Below are 16,422 nucleotides of genomic sequence, written 5' to 3' on the forward strand. Positions count from 1 at the left end.
TGTGACATGGCCATTAAAGTTTTAGGGGCAAAAATTAGCTTTATCTCTCTAGGATTCTAGGCTATTTTTTTTTAATTCTCATTTTTTAATTCAGTGAAATTTAGTTTCCAACTTCATAATTTTGGTTTCTAGCATTATCTATTTTCAATTCATTGCCTTTTCAATTTCTAATTTTAGCCATATGCTTGTTATTAGATTCCTCTTTTTGTGAAGAACAACCTATTTTTCTTCTATCATTGTAACATCCCATGGAATCTCACTGAAGATGAGAAACAGTTTTTAGAGGTCTCAATCTTCTCTTTTAACCTTCAAAAAGGTAGTGTCCTACTGACCTCTTTACTATCCCTATGGAATATACCAGAGTTCTCAACGTACTGATTCGATTCTCTATCCAAATGAACAGAACTTTTTTTCAGAAGTGTGATATGCATAAAGAATTCATAATCCCTATTTTGATCTAATTTTCTTTTAATGTTTGAGTTCTAGCTCTTCTGTTTATAGTCCATTTCTGACGTTTGAACAAATCTGTCTAGTCCTATCTCTACAGGTTCTGGTATCAACTCATGCTATCGTGGGACTTTCTCACTTTGGCTCTTGGTAGATATACTACCCTAGGCAGGTGCTGGTCCTTGATGGGCATCATACTGTTATAGCAAGAAATGTTTCACAAATGGCATCTGATATGGTCTAAATAAGACTGAGCTTTGGGGTGCCTGGGTAGTGCAGTCGTTAAGCGTCTGCCTTCGGCTCAGGGCATGATCCTGGTGATCTGGGATGGAGCCCCACATCGGGCTCCTCTGCTGGGAGCCTGCTTCTTCCTCTCCCACTCCCCCTGCTTGTGTTCCCTGTCTCGCTGGCTGTCTCTGTCAAATAAATAAATAAATAAAATCTTAAAAATAAATAAATAAAGACTGAGCTTTACTATAGCCTAATTAAGATTAATTAATAAATACTCATTGCTTAGAAGTAATTATCCATTGACCTAAAGCCAATAAGACTCTTTTTTTGCTAATATTAAAATATACAATTGTTGGGGGGGGGAACAACTTGAAATAAATCAGAGTACACTTTCACATTCATCGCGCTTCTCATATACTCTAAATTTGTACTTAATGCCTTCCTCCTCCTGAACATTAGAAAGAACACACAGGAGAAGTTTTTATTTCTCCAAATCAATTTCTGGGAAAAAAGTGTCACTTTCAAATTCCTGCACAATCCTTGTCACAAATAGTCTAAGGTGGTCTGGCTTATTCAGGGCTTCCTTATAAACAGAACTGTCTCCCACTATCCAAACCATGTCCACTTTGTTTGCTAATTCTGGTTGCTCAAAAACTTTTAAGGCATCACCCAGACTTTTGGCAAGAAAATGAGCTTCGTGTGGAGGTTTCTTGAGGTCTCTAACTGGGCACTCAATCAATTCCGTCCTTTAAAGGTCGATTCTTCTCGGGAATAGAGAACCATATCTTCCTACCCATAATCACCAAATTCTGTTTACCTTCTACCGAGGAGGATGTGGTCATTCTTTGGAAATACTTGAACTCATTTCTGAATGAGGGCCACAGCAGTTCCCCGTTCTTGCTGATGCCCCTGTTCTGGGACACAGCGAGGATGCAGTTTAGCAGATAAACCTTGACAGCAGCTACACACACCTCTGAGCTGGCACACCACCCCGGGAGTCCCCGTGCCCTGCCCAGCTTGGTGGGGAAATTGTTTTCTTGGACTCTAGGCTTTTAGAAAATAATCAAAACATTGGGTCCTAGATATTTGAGCAGTTTGATTGGAAACTTCATGCATCAAAAACAAATCTGATACTTTGGAGAGCATGTATCAAGCACTTACTACGATTAAAAAGTCTCTGAAATGAAGAAGATATTTCTATCTATAGCACACAGGCCTAACTGAAGACCGCAGTAATGTGAGGCTTCCCCACCCCCATAGGCTACTTCCTCTTTTTACTGTTTTCATTTAGAAAAAACAGAGAGCTCTCTTGCTGCCACACAATGCCAAGTGCTATTTGAAGGGGTTTTCTAGGCATCCTTACTATCTGGAAGTGTGCATGCCATTTTCATCGTCTGAAGAGTCAGGGAGCACATTAGGTTGAGCTCTTACAGAAGCAGGCCCCGACTCCAGAATTTGAATGTGTATGACTTATAGAGACAGGGCTTCCAGGAGAAATCAACAAGGGATTGGGGGGGGGGGGATGAAGGAGAGGGAATGGGAAGAAGCCAAGTGAAGGGGTGATTTCAGAAGTCCCACACTCAGCCTGGCATGGGAGCTCTAAAACAAAGGAATACCCCTCAAAGTTAGCTCTGCCTTGAAGCAAAGGAGCTGGGCTTTGGTACCTCACATCAGCCTGTCTTTGGCTATATGCTACAGAGTGTGTTGTGGGATGAAACATAAAATTCCTAGGTACTTCCAGCTCACTCCAGTGCCTTAGGATAATCCGCAGTGAAACCTGAGGAACACAGCATTGAGACACATTTGACAAAAACCCGCTTCCAATGAAAAATATTTTCTTTATGTGCAAACCCTATCAAAAGTGGTTGTAGCAAGGTAAAGAAAATGCCACACACTTATCTGTAAGAAACAATAGTACCAAGGAATGGTCTAAGCCCTAACATCATCACTGTGCTTTTGGTAGCATGAGTGAAACCCGAGGAACACAGCACTGAGAAACATTTGGCAAAAACCGGCTTCCAAGGAAAAAAATTTTCTTAACGTGCAAACCCTATCACAAGTGGTTGTGGAAAGGTAAAGTAAATGCCATACACTTATCTGTAAGAAACAACAGTGCCCAGGAACGGTCTGTGCCCTAACATCATCACTTTTCTTTTGGTAGCATGAGTTAAACCCGAGGAAAATAGCACTGAGGCACATTTGGGAAAAAAGGAGTTCCAACGAGAAATATTTTCTTGATGTGGAAACCCTATCATAAGTGGTTGTGGCAAGGTAAAGAAAATGCCATACACTTATCTGTAAGAAACAACAGTGCCCAGGAACAGTCTGAGCCCTATATCATCACTGTGCTTTTGGTAGCATGAGTGAAACCGAGGAACACAGCACTGAGACACATTTGGCAAAAACCCGGTTCCAACGTATATATTTTCTTCACGTGCAAACCCTATCATAAATTGGTTGTGGCAAGTAAAGAAAATGCCATACGCTTATCTGTAAGAAACAACAGTGCCCAGGAACGGTCTGAGCCCTAACATCATCATTGTGCTTTTGGTAGCATGAGTGAAACCCGAGGAACACAGCATTGAAACATATTTGACAAAAACCCGCTTTCAACGAAAAATATTTTCTTTATGTGCAAACCCTATCAAAAGTGGTTGTAGGTAAGGTAAAGAAAATGCCATTCACTTATCTGTAAGAAACAACAGTACTCAGTATACTTGTTCAATGTGTTGCTTTCTGCAGAGGCACCCCCGCACCCCCAAGATACCACAAATACACACACCCTCTAAGATTCCTCAAAATGTCTAGGATTATGCCTTGCCACCTTTTAGATTTTGCCACAACACCTGTTCCTTCTCTCTAGTCATCAACAAAGTCATAGAATTATGGAGTTTTGAGGTTGGAAGGGATCAATACCATCACTAGCACAGTGCCTGCTAGGCATTCACAAATGTTTGTGGAATGAATGTCGAATAAGATACACTCTTTCAAAGAGAGAAGGAGTCTCTTCTACTGGCAGACGGTCATTCAGTCTTTGCTTGTTTGTGGAAACAAGGGAGTCTTTACTACCACCAGAGAAAGCCTGTCTTTCCTGAGCTCTGAAAGTCAACATACAGATTCGAACTGGGCTGTTCTGGAGAAGAAATGGCAGAGTACAGCTGAAGCATGAGAGTTCTGCTCCCCTGGGCTTCCCGATCCAGTGTCACTCTCTGAGACATAACTCACCAGGACCGCATCCTTGGAATATCTGAGGGAGGTGCTTTTGAGTCTTTCTCTAGACACAGAGGAGGACACTATTTGGTTCTTACCTTAAAGCATCCTCACCTTTAAAAGCCTCAGAGAAGGGGCACCTGGGTGATTCAGTGGGTTAAGCATCTGACTCTCGATCTCCGCTCGGGTCTTGATCTCAGGGTTGTGAGATTGAGCCCCACATCAGGCCCTGCCCTGGCGTGGAGTCTGCTTAAGATTCTCTCTCTCCCTCCCCCTCTGCCCCTCTGTCCCACCACCCTTAGAAAACAACAACAACAACAACAACTTAAGAGCCTCAGAGAAGTTTTCTTTCTCCACTTGTTTTGGTTGGCAGCTAGGTAGATCATATCATAATATACTATGAAGAATAAGATCTTTTTTTAAGAAAAGATTTAGTTACTCCTGTGAGAGAGAGAGAGAGAGAGACATGGGTCTTGATCTCACAACCCTGACATCATGACCTGAGCCAAAACCAAAAGTCACACACGTGACCGACTGAGCTACCCAGGTGCCCCAGTAGTTATTGCTTTTTAGGAAAATTTCAATGTAATGGAAAACGGAAAGAAGTGGTTTTTTTTTTTTTTTAATATTTCAGTACCATAAAATAGGCATGAAAGAATAGACATAGGATTTGATTGTACCAGCAAAGGTTTCTTTTTTTTTTTTTTTTAAGATTTTATTTATTTATTTGACAGAGACAGCCAGCGAGAGAGGGAACACAAGCAGGGGGAGTGGGAGAGGAAGAAGCAGGCTCATAGAGGAGGAGCCTGACGTGGGGCTCGAACCCGGAACGCCGGGATCACGCCCTGAGCCAAAGGCAGAGGCTTAACGACTGTGCCACCCAGGCGCCCCCAGCAAAGTTTTCTTAAAGGTGGGGGTAACATGGCAGAAACAGTAACCAACCTGCTTGGACAGAGGAGTAGGTAAGGGAGAAAAAGGAGGATTCGCCCCCAGCGAAGTTTTCTTAAAGGTGGGGGTTACATGGCAGAAACAGTAACCAACCTGCTTGGACAGAGGAGTACATAGGGGAAAAGGAGGATTCCAGACTGGAAAAATAAACAGGTATTAGTCTGTTGCAGGCTTTGGATGTACATTTAATTTGATAGGAAGAGTGAAATGGTGAAAGACTTTAGTTGGGAGTCATATCTTGGAAGATTAATTTGGTGTTATCTGTGGGTTAGACCGAAATGAAAAAAGCCAGCTAACTAGTGGCTAAGAGTTTTGGCAACTTAACTTATTCTTGTCAGATTCATGTAACTCATCTGCGAGCCAGGAATAGTAATGCCTATGCTATGGTGCAGTTGTGGTTAATAGAAATGTGTATATAAAACGCTGGGAGCGGCTCCTGGTACGTAATGGGTATATTGTAACAGTCGCTATTAGGTTGCTCTTCTATTTTATATGCCCTGATAATAAATAAGCAATTCATAATGGAATGTAGAATCACTTCAGTGAGTTCTAGTCCTGTAATCTTAAAGCTAAATTAGCTTTCATGGTCCCCCCCCCAAGGTCCTTTGACAATTCATTGGATGGATGCTCTAAATCACACAAGAGTGATTGAATTTGTCTCCTTGGGACTCACTGAGAACTGGGTGCTGGAGGTACTATTTTCTGTAGCATTCTCCATCACGTATGTACTGACCCTTTTGGGGAACACTCTCATCATAGTTACTATAGATTTTAGTCTGTGTCTCCATACCCCCATGTACTTCTTCCTGAGCAATCTGTCCTTTATTGACATCTGCCACTCATCTGTCACTGTGCCCAAGATGCTAGAGGGCTTGCTTTTGGAGAGAAAGACGATTTCCTTTGATAATTGCTTCGCACAGCTGTTCTTTCTACTCTGTTTGCCTGTGCTGAGATCTTTCTGCTGACCATCATGGCTTATGATGGTTATGGAGCGTGCTCCGCTGCACTATCCCAATGTGATGAACATCAGGTCTGTGTACAGCTCGCGTTTGCTCTCTGGTTGGGGGGTACTGTCCACTCTCTGGCGCAGACCTTCCTGACCATTCGTCTACCTTACTGCGGCCCCAACATTATTGATAGCTACTTCTGCGACGTGCCCCCTGTCATCAAGCTGGCATGCACAGATACGTACCTCACGGGAATGCTCATTGTGTCTAACAGTGGAACCATCTCCCTCACCTGTTTCCTGGCTTTGGTCACCTCTTACACGGTCATCCTGGTTTCTCTTTGAAAACAGTCAGCTGAGGGGCGCTGGAAAGCCCTGTCTACCTGCTCAGCCCACTTCATGGTGGTTGGCTTCTTCTTCAGACCATGTATCTTCCTCTACACTCGGGCAGACACCAGCTTCACCATGGACAAGGTGGTGTCCGTCTTCTACACGGTGGTCACCCCTCAGCTCAATCCCCTCATTTACACCTTGAGGAAGGAGGAGGTAAAAAGTGCCATCAAGCATCTCAGACAGAAACAGGTTTTTTCATGAAGTCAGGCACACAATGGATTTGGAGTCACAAGTATAATTATGGCCATATCTTTAACGAGACAGCGGAAGTAAAAAAACAGAATCAGTAGATGAAATGGCACAGAGCAGAACTTCTTTTTAAAGGGAAGGACTTATTAACTTTTACTTACATAGAGGAAATGATCATGGTGGAACCTAAAGGAAAAAGAATCTGGGGCTTCCTCAGTGGCTCACTCGGTTAAGTGTCTGCCTTCGGTTCAGGTCACGATCCTGGAGTCCTAGGATGGAGCCTGGAGTGCAGCTCCCTGCTCAGACGGGACTCTGCTTCTCCCTCTGCCCCTCAGCCCACTCGTGCTCTCTCACTCTCTCAAATAAATAAATAAAATCTGAAAAAAGAAAAGAATTTGGAAAGCTTTAAAGAAGCCTCTGGTTTCACTAGTAAAAGATCACAATTTGGGGCATGGACTGAGTTTCGGGAACAGGTACACTTGTGAGAGAACTTATTTTCTTGATTTGTGGATTCTGTGGGTTATTGCCTCTGGGAAGCGATATCACACTTAGGTTCTATAAATTTAAGTGGTTTTAATTTTTGTCTTTCAATGTAGATTCAAGGTGTTTATTTAAGCTGTCAATGATTTATAGTGAATTAAACTGTTACTTTGAACGTGATTTCTCATTCCTGCATCTATTTTGTATTTTTCATAATACTTTGATAAAATCAAGGTGGAAATATATAAAGAACTTACTGTAAAATAAGGTTTATTGGTGTAGAATTTAGTTCCATAAGGGGCGCCTGGGTGGCACAGCGGTTAAAGCGTCTGCCTTCGACTCAGGGCGTGATCCCGGCGTTCCGGGTTCGAGCCCCACGTCAGGCTCCTCCTCTATGAGCCTGCTTCTTCCTCTCCCACTCCCCCTGCTTGTGTTCCCTCTCTCGCTGGCTGTCTCTCTCTCTGTCAAATAAATAAATAAAAAATCTTTAAAAAAAAAAAATTTAGTTCCATAAAATGCATGCATTTTAATTGGACAGTTTTAAAATTTTGACAACGGTATATATATACACCCATGTAACCATGTCTCCAGTCAAGATATAGGGCATTTCCATCACCCAGAGAGTTTCTTCAGTCCCTTCCCAGCCAATCCCTCTATCTCCACCCAAGCATGCAAGCGTCTGATTTTTGTCGCTGTGAATTAGATGTGTCTTTCCTAGAGCTTCATATCCATTGAATCATACAGTACGAACTTTTTTGTGCCTGACTTCTTTAGCTCTGCATGCTGCTTCTGAGATTAACCTACGTCTTTTGTGGGTATTAGCAGTTTGTTTCTTCTTATTGTTGAATAATATCTCACGGTATGGGTATGCCACAGTTGTTCATTCAGTCATTTACTGATGGACATTTGGGTGTTTTCAGTTTTTGGCAGTTGTGAATAAAGTAGATATAAATGTTTACTTACAGGTTATTTTGGCCACAGGTCTTCATTTCTCCTGGGTAAATACCTAGGAGTAGAATTCTTGGATCATATAGCAAGTGTATGTTCAGCTCGTAAGAAACTAGAAGGCTGTTTTTCCATGTGGTTGTATGATTTTTTTGAAGTTGTTTATCTTTAAATAAACTCTACCCCTGCTGTGGGGCTCGAACTCCTGACCCTGAGATGAAGAGTCTCACACTCCACTGACTGAGCCAGCCAGGTGCCCCCAAAGTGGTTGTAAGATTTTATGTTCTCATCAGAAGTCGAAGAGTTTAGCATCCAATAACTGTTATTGTCAATATTTAATTTTAGGCCTGAAATTCCTGTGGTTTACTCTGCATTTTCCTAATTACTGATGATGCTGAGAATCTTTTCATCTGCTTGCTATCCTTTCCTATATCTTGTGTTGTGATGTGTCTGTCCAAATATTTTGCTCATTTATTATGATTAGTTTTTTCTTCTTGTCACTATGTTGTAAGAGTAAAGTATTCTTTGTGTATTCTGGATACAAGATCTTTGTTGGATATATGTCTTGGTAATATTTTTCTCATGCTGTGGCTTGCAGTTTTATTTTGAAGAGCAGAAGTTTATATTTGGATTAAGTTTTATGTATCATTTTTTACTTTTATGATTGATGCCTTTTGTGTCCTAAGAAATCTTCACGTCCCCCAAAGTCTCGAAGGTTTTCTCCTAGTTTCTTTTAGAAATTTTACAGTTCAGCTTTAAATTTTAGGTTTGTGATCCATCTTAAGTTTCCTTTGATACATGGCGTGAGATGAGGGTTGAGATTAATTTTTCCCAACTACCTAGATGATCCAGTTCCATTTAAAAAGACTTTCTTCCCCCTTGCCTTGTCTTGGCACCATTTTGAATGTTGGTTGACCCTTGAGAGGACTTGAAAGTATTCTTTTGACCTCTTCACCGTCATCTCTCACCATTCTCTGCCTTAGGGTCTAAGCTGTAACCACACTACCCTTTTTTTGCTTGGACCGAGCCAGGGTCTTTCCCAACACCTGCCATTTCCTCTGCCTAGAATGTTCATCACCTTTTTTCATGCAGGCTTCCTCTTTATCTTTCCGATCTTAGCTTCTATGTCATTTGTCAAAGAGACCCTCTTTGCTTCCCCACTCTGAAGACAGTCTTTTCTGAAACTCTCTATCAACATTCAGTGTGTGTGTGTGTGTGTGTGTGTGTGTGTGTGTGTGTGTGTGTGTTATTGTAAGCCTGGTCCTTAGCACATAATAGGTCAAATGAATGAATAGTAAGATATCCCCATTTCATTGCTCTGATGGCAGATTTTTCCTGGCCACTTGAGGATATCAGTACCTTCAGTGACTCAAAGTCTTCTTTCTACATGACTGAAGTCATAAGCAAACTCACTTGGTCTGAGTCACTGGTGTTTGCTGAGCCGTTTAGGCAAGCATCTGAGTGAATTATGTAGTCAAGTTCTGCCCAGCAATCTAAAGGTTCATTTCAACATTTCAACATTTCAACCACCCCAAGACAACAGCCCAGAGAGGCGACATGGTGTAGTGAAAATAGCATGAGTTTGTGTTGATGCACTTGGCTTAATAGTCTGCTTCAGCATTTCCTAGCTGGGTGACCTTGGGCATGCCGTTGGCTCTCTCTGAGCTTTCGTTCCATCATTGTAAACAAGCATAAAACCTACCTCTCAAGTGGCTGTGGGCATGGAGTAAATATAGAGTGCCTAGAACAATTTCCAGCATATGGAAGATCCTGAAAATCACAGCTACTGGTATGATTGTCAAATATTGGACCGAAGAGAATTCATAAGTCGTAAAGCCCGATAAATGTTAGGTGACTTATTCTTTGCAAGGCATTTCTTGGATGTGGAGCACCAGGCCTCTTAGCCTAGACATTGTCATTTTTTCCCTCTCCCTTCCAACCTCCCCATGAACTTGTTCAAGGCATTCTTCGTGTCTTCATTCCTGAGAGTATAGATGATGGGGTTCCGCAGAGGGGTCACTGCAGATACCACCTTGTCCTCCGGGAGGCTGGTGGATGGACGGGAATAGATGAAGATGCAGTGTCCCAGGAAGAGTGCTATGACAGTGAGGTGTGCTGCACAGGTGGATAAGGCCTTCCACCTGCCTTCGGAGATCTGCTGCCTCGGGCTCACCAGGATGACCGCATAGGACACCACGAGGACCACAAAACAGACCACCAAGATCAGCCCGCTGTTGGAGACGATGAGGATTTCAATGATGTGGGTGTCCGTGCAGGCCAGTTTGATCACCTGAGGCACATCCCAGAAGAAGCTGTCAATCTCATCAAGACCACAGTGGGGCAGCTTGATGGTGAGGGAGGTCAGCGATATGGAGTGGATGGTGCCCCCTGTCCAGAGGGCCACAGCCAGCAGCATACATACTTTCCAGTTCATCACTGTCATATACTGCAGGGGTTTGCAAATGGCCACGTACCGATCCTAGGCCATGACGGTGAGGAGAAAGATCTCGGTGCAGGCAAAGAGGTGCAGGAAGAACATCTGGGTGATGCAGGCCTTAAAGGAGATGAGCTTCTCTTCTGACCACGTATCTCTGAGCATCTTGGGGACAGTGACCGTGGAGTGGCAGACATCAATAAAAGATAGGTTACTGAGGAAGAAATACATAGGTGTATGGAGCTGGCGGTCATAGATAATAGTTACGACAATGAGGATGTTCCCAATCAGTGTCAGGACATAGGAAGTGAGGAACAGGGCGAACACAGTCATCTGCACCTTCTGATTGACATTAAGCCTCTAAGCCGAATGTATGTCACGGAAGTGGTTTGATTGAGTAGGTCCGCCTCTTCCATTCTCTTTGTTGGACACTCTGCAAAGAATTAGGAAAAAAAAAAAAACTCTTAGCATCTGTATCAATCATCTGGTCACTTAATTTCTTCTGTGTTTGCTTTTCCCTCCATCTGGAGCTTATGGTCCAGTATCTTATTTTAAAAACCCCATTCAGCATCTTCAATCATGCTGCATACACAGTAGGCACCACACAGACGTTTTTGGAAAAATAGTGCAGAGAACCATGATTCACCAAGAGATATAAGGCAGCCTTGGAGAGCGGAGGGCTTATATTTACTCATAAATCTTTAGCAGAGAAGAAACCAGGATTTTTCTACCCCAAGCCAGTAACATGTTCAAAGTTGTACACAGCCTGGCCTTGAGCATGGTTTTCTCCATTGCCTGTTGACTGCATTTTTCACTCGTCCGAAGGACTTCCACCCCTTCGCGCTCTGCCGTGACATCCTGGGACTGTCATGGCAATGACCTGGTCTGTGGCCGATGGGTAGTGTTGTTGGGGTGTCTTAGAAAGAGCTGAGAGTTTTCCTCATTTCTTTCTTTCCTCCCATCCCCTCCCCTCCTCTGTTTGTTTGTTTGTTTCTTGTTTTCATTTTATAGATAGAGAAAATGAGGCAGAGAGAGGTAAGGCAATGGGCTTAGGTTCACAGAGAATTGCAGTAATAGCTGTGTCTGGAGCACAGGCCTCCTGAGTCCCGGCCCAGGCTCTCTGTGCCCCCACTCTGACCTGAATCATTTATGAGATGGTTGGCATCATTAGGGCGCTAAGTGGAGTGCGTCTTGGTGAGCTGGCTCTTCCTCTGCTGGGGGCACCCCACCAGCCTGGTTGGGCATCTGTGGGGAGTCTAGTCTCTCTTCTCTTGCTTGTCTTCATGTCACGGCCTGGATGCACAGTCTTCCAGGGGTGCCCACCATGCATGCCGCTCTCTTGGTTCCTGGGGTCCGCTCATCCTGTGCTATCTTCTTCCCATCACTGGTCACTACTGGAGCGTTCCCTTATTCCTCAAGGTCAGACTCTCTGCCAGACAAATGAATCAGCTCCACATTGCTTATGAAAAAGGACTAGAGAACTCTTTCTCTTATGCTTCTAGTTATCTCTTCCTTCTCCAGCTTTTCCTATTACTCATCATGCTGGTCTTCTGCAGACAGTGGCCCTTGTGATAGTCTATATCAATAGAGGGGAGATTAAGGTAGTGTCAAACTAGGAAACTAGCAAAGTAGAGCCATGGGAAAAGAAGGTATTTCTGGGCCGGGAAAAGTCTTTTAGTTAACATTTGAATTAAACTCATGGTGTTTAGAGCTTAGATTAATATTTATTGTAACATCTTAATGTAGTGACAGATTAACTTTACTATTAAGCAGTTCTTCTTAGTGGGGGTGCCTGGGTGGCTCCGTTAGTTAAGCATCTGTCTTCGGCTCAGGTCATGATCCCAGAGTCCCGGGATTGAGTCCAGCATCCGGCTCCCGGCTCAGCGGAGAGTCTGCTTCTCCCTCTGACCATCTCATGCTCTCTCTCACTCTGTCTCTCAAATAGAGAAATAAAATCTTAAAAAAGAGAAATATTTCTTAGTATTCACTTAAAGCTTCTGCTCTAGAAAGCTACTTTATTTCATTGTTTTCTAGATTTATTTATTTTTAGATAAAGAGAGAGAGTGTGTGTGTATGTGTGTGAGTGAGGGGGGAGGGGCAGAGGGAAAAGGAGAGAGAGAATCTCAAGCCCACTCCACACCTAGCACAGAGCCCACTAGGGGGCTTGATCCCACAGCTGTGTTTTCATACTTGAGCTGAAACCGAGAGTTAGATGCTCAACCAGCTTAGCCATTCAGGTGTCCCCAGAAAGCTATTTTAAAAGTTGAATGATTTACATCTGTTCCCTTTTTAATTTACTAATCAACCAAAAGGATGATTGCAAACTTGAAAACTAAAGAACTGAGCAAGAATGGAGCCAGGGGTTTATTTTAAATTAATCTGGAGAATTTCACCCACACAGAGTGTGTGGATGGAGAACTAGGTCTGTAATGAAGACTTGTGTTCCATCATCATCACTTTTTTTTTCTATTTCTTTGGAGCTGCAGGAAGAAATGCTTTGAGAAATGGAGGTATGCCCAACTGCAGTAGAAGTTTGGTGTCAGTTTATGTTGAGGATATGGTGCACAAAAAGAAAATCGAATGCCTGTGGCATACGCTTCAGAAAAATGTAGGAAAATAATTAAGAACAAAACCAGAGTAAGACAGAGTGTCTGTAAAACTTACCGTGGGTTGTTTCCGGTGCTCCCGGCCCCTCCAGAGAGAACTGAATTGTCACGGTCTGGTAGTTTCAATGTCAAGTTTTGATAGTGAATTATTTTCCAGTGGAAAGAACTAATCGGACAGATTTAAAGTTGGGGATATCAGATAATCCTGTTTACCTTGATTTTTCCATAAGCATGGCCAGAGCCCTCAAAGTTCTCCTGGGTCTTGGTCAGTTTTTTGGTGATCAGTCACGGTAAATACATTTGGTGATACTTTACCAGAAGTGCTCCAGGGTTTTTGCAAAATTTTACACCTTAGCGCCTATATTATTATCATCGTTTTCAGTATGTAGAGCATGTAACTCTGCCTTCAGATTTTCTAGAATTGGTTGCCAGTCCACTGGAGATGCGGCATAAGAATGGTGTATTTTTTGCACTTTTTCAGATGATATTGGCAGCGGAATGATTCAAAGTCTCTATCAACCACTTTTACAGGCCATGCTAGCTTATCAGGAGATTTTTTTTTTAAAAGATTTTATTTATTTATTCAACAGAGAGACAGCCAGCGAGAGAGGGAACACAAGCAGGGGGAGTGGGAGAGGAAGAAGCAGGCTCCTAGCAGAGGAGCCTGACGTGGGGCTCGATCCCAGAACATTGGGATCACGCCCTGAGCCGAAGGCAGACGCTCAACCGCTGTGCCACCCAGGCGCCCCTACCAGGAGATTTCTAACACAAACTTGTCCTAATTATTCACAACCAGTGTGATGGAGGCATTGTTTCCTTGGCAGCACACTCTCTGGGTGTTAGTATTATATGGCTAGCTTCAGACGGATTATTCTACCGAGTACTGAAGGGAAATGTGTACAGAAAGAGAGCAGCTGGGGCTGGCAGCTGCAGGGTTAGGTGGTTTTCTGGTTTGTGTGTGTGTGTGTGTGTGTGTGTGTGTGTGTGTGTGTGTTTACCTGAATTACATAGGTTTTTATCTCCTTGGGACCTTTTAAGTAATGTCGCCAGCTTACCCTAGTCATAGTTAGAAAAAGTTAATTCTGTGGGGACTAACGTTACAGACTTTGAAATTGTCACTAGGGGAATTTAAAGGGAAAGCAGGGATTCCACATCTAAACTTTTAGGATGTGTTTAGACATGATTAAATGAACTACTAGTGTGTGCTAAGTATTAGGTGAGGGGCTTTCATGGTTTCTCATGTAATCACATACAAACACAGAGATGAGGCATGGGCCATGGAGTTAAGATTTTAATCAGCTCTCTGCCAGAGAGGTCAAGGGTTTGGCCTTGAGGGTCAGGCTGTGTGAGTGCAAATTCTAGATGTGTAAGTTTGGGCAAGTTCCTTAACCTTTCTGGGCCTCAGTTTCTCATCCATAAAACATAAATAACAATGGTCATCTGTCTTAGAACTCTTGAAATCTTTGTAAAGCCTGTGGCACTTAGTGCATATGTTGCTTAAGTTAATGCAGTTACACAATATGCAATTCAAACAAACAAGAAAGCCACCACCACGTAACAGCCAACTCTTTCGGCATCACTATTCATTGCTTTGTCTACAGTGAAAATCTAGATCCTCTTGCTTTAATGAACCTTGGCTTTCTCTGTTTAGATGTAAGAGCTTGGTAGTTTGAGTTGGAGAAAGAAGAATCCCAAGGGGAAGACTACAGATCATACTTGGGGTTTTTCTTTTCATTTTTACTTACTTAAGTAATCCCTACACCGGACATGGGGCTCGAATTTACCTCCCGGAGATCAAGAGCCACAAACTGTTCCTACTGGGCTCGTCAGGTGCCCCTATACTTTGAGTTTGAATTTAAGTTTGAAGAGTTCTGTGGATTGGTTAGGATATATGAAATCAGAGGTGTGGAAGGAAGCCTTATAGCTGACTCTTCAGGAAACAGTGTGTAGAAGAGAAGATGGTAATGGAGGGAAGTGTCAGAAATTACCAAAAATTCTTACTCCTGAGGACTTGTGGCTTGGCCTCCTTTTCCCCAGTTTTCTTGTTGCATTTGTTACCATTGATCGGAGGCCAGACTTGAAGGTATTGAAAAACTCAGAGCTTCTAGAACATAGACATACTGCTACTTGATCCATGTGGGGCTTGTATTATATTGTGACGTTGGCAATTAGGGTATTCATAAGGAAGAGGGGTATACTGCCCGTACTCATTCTCAAGTAGTTTTGGAATTGAGATCCTTTATCCTAGGCATAGTACACCAAGGATAATATAGAAAATGATGTTCAGTTGGTTATAGGGCAATTACTATCACCACTGTCACTGATACTATACAAGGTTGAGAAATTAATTTTTGGCCTAACCTACAGTGTCTGTATTTCCTACTTCTTCTGGGTAGCCCTCTCCCCTGGCCCACTACTTCCCTCTCTGACTGTATACTGAATGTCCCACTCAGGCTTTTTCTCCCAGGAAGTCCGTCATGCTCCAAAAATTGTGTGTTCCCATTTCCTCTGCAGAATAAATGAGAAGAATTGTGGACACTGGCATAGCACTTGAGAGCTTTAAAGCTCTTTCACACTCATTAACTTATTTGATCTTCACAATATGCCTGTGATATTGTGGGGAGCATTATAGAAAAATTAGACTTGGCATTAAGTGATTTTCAGAGTTTATATATCAGGGAAGCAGCTGAACCAGGTCTTCTGCTGCTGATTCTGATATTTACTCCATTACTTCACTTGGATGCTGTATCTCTGAGAGGAGCCACACTTAAAAGAGTTGCTTGTTGAATCACATAGAAATGTTTCATTGGTTTCGGGATAGGTAACTTCTTGGTATTTTTTTTAAAAAGATTATTTATTTATTTTTTGGAGAGAGCATGGCGGGGGGAGGGAGATGGAGAGGGACAAGGAGACTCCTCACAGAGCAGGGAGCCCCCACTCTGGTCTCATCAGGGGGCTGGATCCCGCTACCCTGAGATTATGGCCTGAACGAAATCCGATGCTTATTCGACTGAACCACCCAGGTGCCCCACATTTTGGTATTTTTGATCCTCCTTACTGACTCTTTCCTTCTTCCCATTCCATTCTGTCCATTCCAAAAGATCAAAGTTCCATACTCCTCCCTTCTGAAAGGTCACTGACTCTCTGCTAAAAGCAGACAATAAGGGGTTTATAATCTAGGGTGTGTGCAATATCACACTTATTGTAAAATGAGATAAAAAGATCCTACATGGAATTTACAATACAGTGAATTCAGGTGACTTGTATTTTAGGAATTTGAGTTGAGAGTTCTGTTCCCTATAACTGAAACCATCCTGACTGAGAAAACATTTGATCAGTTTTGACTCACTGGACAATGTTATTGTAAAGAATGCATTGGAGACAGTGAAGAATACTGTTACTGTGGGTTTCATTCTGATTGCTAAGAAAGAATTTTTTAATGTCATGTGTGGTGGGCAGAATAATTCCCCCAAAGATGTTGCTGTTGGAATCTGGGGAATCTGTGAAAAGGGACTTTGCAAATGTGATTAGTTAATGGACCTTGAGGTGGGGAGATTCTCCTGGAATATCTGGGTGGGTCCAAAATAATGAGA

General features: G+C 42.8%; 3 pseudogenes; 1 reads left to right on the forward strand and 2 right to left on the reverse strand.

Annotated features, from left to right (window-relative positions):
• Window positions 1-1,057: 1,057 nt before the first annotated feature.
• LOC113241911 (dihydrofolate reductase-like) lies at window positions 1,058-3,896 on the reverse strand (annotated as a pseudogene).
• A 1,560-nt stretch (window positions 3,897-5,456) lies between these two features.
• Window positions 5,457-6,376, forward strand: LOC113241910 (olfactory receptor 1509-like; annotated as a pseudogene).
• A 3,328-nt stretch (window positions 6,377-9,704) lies between these two features.
• On the reverse strand, window positions 9,705-10,639 carry LOC113241926 (olfactory receptor 4E1-like; annotated as a pseudogene).
• Window positions 10,640-16,422: the final 5,783 nt, after the last annotated feature.

This window comes from Ursus arctos, unplaced genomic scaffold, assembly GCF_023065955.2.
Source record: "Ursus arctos isolate Adak ecotype North America unplaced genomic scaffold, UrsArc2.0 scaffold_36, whole genome shotgun sequence".
In the NCBI taxonomy this organism is placed as follows: Eukaryota; Metazoa; Chordata; class Mammalia; order Carnivora; family Ursidae; genus Ursus; species Ursus arctos.